The sequence below is a fragment of the Rutidosis leptorrhynchoides genome, chromosome 6 (assembly GCF_046630445.1).
Source record: "Rutidosis leptorrhynchoides isolate AG116_Rl617_1_P2 chromosome 6, CSIRO_AGI_Rlap_v1, whole genome shotgun sequence".
Taxonomy (NCBI): Eukaryota; Viridiplantae; Streptophyta; class Magnoliopsida; order Asterales; family Asteraceae; genus Rutidosis; species Rutidosis leptorrhynchoides.
Window position 1 is genome coordinate 270800183 of NC_092338.1, and position 3823 is coordinate 270804005.

The window sequence follows — 3823 nt, forward strand, 5'->3', positions numbered from 1 at the left end:
AAAGTCATAGATATGCAAGTTGATTATGGTCCAAGAGAAATTGACAATGAAGTTAATCACAATTTCGACACCACAGCTACCCAAGTGTGAGGAGATTCAAATGTTTTAAGAAATAATGCTGTCTAGAGTTAGTTGTTCTATTCTCGTGTTGTTCCGAGAATGGAATCCGATTGGTCTTTTCCACTAGCAGACACTAAAGAACGAGTTTTCTCCCCCCATTCTGAATTTTTTTGTTTTGTAGGTTTTGTATGAAATTAATATGCTTTTTAAATTTAAGTTTTGTGTGAATTTAAAAACAAAATTTACTTTATTTCATTAAGTTTAAAAAATGATTTCTAAAATTCGTCGTGAGTTAAACACTAGGTCATAGAACCGAAATTGCTTTACCCAAGGACGGGACGAAAAATTTTGTTATCATTATTTTAATATTATTGATTTAAAGTATGCCAAAAATATTATATGAACGTGGGGTTATATACCAAACTTCAGAAATATGTATATATATGTTTGTATTTTATGTTATATACAAAATAGAGTAAAACAGCGCACTTTCAAAGACTGACATTAAGTTCAGCAAAAGCTACTAATTTTAACAACAAGACGTAAAATATTACATGTGATATAAAACAATATGTTTGCAACCTCAGTATTTTTAATCATTTTTCTACGCTAATCACCCTCATGAATTTAAATTTTTACTGATTTCTTGCAAATGAGGGCATTGCAAGATCTCAAGTGTGGAGAAGGGTTATAAATTCTCTCGAGTTTACACTTGGTTTGATTGCTAAATTTTGTGAAAATTTGAATTTGAAAAATTTTCAACTAAATGAACTCAAAATCATGTTTATACATATTTATGAACGATAAAACAAGGTAATAATACCGAAATTATTGTTACCTCGGAAAGGACATAAACTGAGAAACAACCTAAAACGCTTGAATTCATTTAAAATGGAATAAAGGAAAATAAAAAGGCAAAGAAACAAACAATTAAAAGCTAAGTGTGGGAAGAATATACCAAAGTATTCAGAACATATATCACATATTTTTGTACAAGATTATTGCAGGTACTTTTGTTTTGGACAATACTAATCAGTTTTACCCGATTTACTGTAATATATTTGAAAGAAAGATGGATCTACACTATGAATCAAATCCATCATTAAAAGGAAGTAAAGTCTTTCGAAAAAGACACGCGCTTCTTGATTTAGGTCTGGAAGTTGTCGTCCAGACCAGCTGTAGGTTGACGAAAAATCTAGAAAAGTCATCTCTAAAATCAGCAGGAAATCCACAGACCTCACCATCAAACAGGGTCGCCAAGTGGTCAGACTTATCCTAACCATGAAAGGATCTGTCTCGTAAAATGGAGAGGGTGCCATGCAAATTAGCTTGATAAGACTAATGAATCAGACCCCCAGAAAGGATAATCTCCTTTAAAGATTAAAAATTATCATTTAAGCCTGATATTACTCAATCCTTGAGATTGACCTTAAAAATTGAGAGTTACAAACTCATGGAATTCGATGATATTTAAACTCGAGCTTGAACGAGAAAATATTTTGATCAAATTAAAATCGATTTGTTTTCTGAAAACCTATTTTCAATGCGTTCATTACCATTGAACGTAAAATCCTAAGAATTCATCGGAATTCATTAGGTCACCTGAACTAAATCGGGTGTCAACCGTAAGAACGGTGGTTTCATAGCATGGTCGAAGACAGGACCTTGTGCCAGACCAAAAATTTATAGGGTGATCTTTACTATTTCTCCTATAAAGGATAGTAATTGCATCCAACACGTTGTAGACCATGAACATCTGCATGTCATTAGACATTGGCTTAACAGTTGCTTGTCCAACGCTTTCCTTTACAATCGGACGGTAGTTTACCGAAAGGTAATATACGGAACAAGTATACTGGACGTGTTGGTTTCCTAGTACAAGGTTAGCAAGTGGGTGACACAAAACCTCAAGTTTTGAGCTAAAATTTTAAAATCTAAAACCCATAAAACCCACTAAAACATTTTGCAAACACCGGTGAAGGGTTATTCTGGAAGACTTATCTAGGGTAAAAGCTAGCATGCATTTTCAAAAGATCAAATATTTTCATAAAGATCCAATTTCCTAAAGGATCTAAATTTTTATAAGTCATGTGGGACTGTAAACCACAATATTACTATCATTATTCATACCACTATATCAAAATCACTGATGTATAAAGTGTGAGAATAAAAATTGATTCGAGTGAAGTGTGATTTAATTTCAAGTTCTATATTGCTTGAGGATAAGAAACGCTCAAGTGTGGGAATATTTGATAATGCTAAAAACGAACATATATTTCATAGCATTATCCTTCCAGAAAGACAAGCTTTTAGTTGTAATTGTTCTATTTTCAAGTAATATTCGTTTAAATAAATAAGTGCGAAGACAAAAGAAGAAAACGAAGATTTGAAGACGCAAACGTCCAAAAAGCTCAAATGTACAAGATACAATCCAAGTGTTTCCATTTATTGATAATTAACGTCTAAATATTGATAAGAGTGCAAGTCGCGGAATGAAAAGTACAAGATATCTAAGCGTACGAAAGGACGTTCGAAAATCCGGAGCCGAGACATAAACCGAGCATCAACGCGCGAGTCAACGGACCTAAAATTACAAGTCAACTATGCATGAGAATATAATATATATATATATATATATATATATATATATATATATATATATATATATATATATATATATATATATATATATATATATATATATATATATATATATATAATTATATAAAATTATATATATATTATATTATATATTAAAATATAATAGTCGCCAACGTTTTAATCGACATTGTGAGTTGGATCAGGTAGCCATGCGATCGCATGGAATATAGGCACAAAGCCCATGCGATAACATGGGCATCAGAAGCTGGTCAGGTTCTATAAATAGCCAACGAATTCGACGAGTTATGGACACCTCTCACACTCTTGTTTCTCTCTTTCTGTATTATATATTTATATTTATATTTATATTTATAATATTAAGTTTAAGTTAAGATTAATAATAATTGGGTTATTGTAAGAAATGTTTTACGGGTTTTAAGTCAAAACTCTGTCCGTGTAACGTTATGCGATAAATAATCACTGTAATCTATATTCTTCCTTTTTAAATTAATGTCTCGTAACTAAGTTATTATTATGCTTATTTAAGTCGAAGTAATCGTGATGTTGGACTAAATATCAAGACGGGGTTATTAAACTTTGGACCATAATTAGGGTTTGGCCAAAAGACCGACACTTGTGGACATTGGGCTATAGACTATTAATGGAGGGGGTATTGTCTAATTGAATGGCAACTCTTTGGAGTCTGTCGAACCTATCTTCAAATTAGTTAACCTAATAATTATTAAATAATTATGAATGTCCTATTTAGTGACTTTTATGCGAAATCGTTTACAATCATTTAATTAATTAATTGGGTTGGGTAATTGATTATTCATTTTGGCCAAGTGAATAAATTAATATATCATGGATTCATTAAATTAGGGGTGGATTACATACAAGGGTAATTGGTTTAATTGTTAACAAAGAATTAAAACCTTGGATTACACGCAATTGATATAGCCAAAACGGACGGTTTTAATCGTGCGGTGTCGTTAGGTCGCAGGGCGTCAGATTCGGTATAACAAACAGAGGTGTTTGTTTAATTTATATAGTGCGGGGCCTAAATTTACTTTAACCTCCTAATGTAGAAGGTGTAAGTTAACCTAGGGTCGTGTTTTTGAATGGTTTAACGAATTAAAGATCAAGTGAATAATTGTCTTTT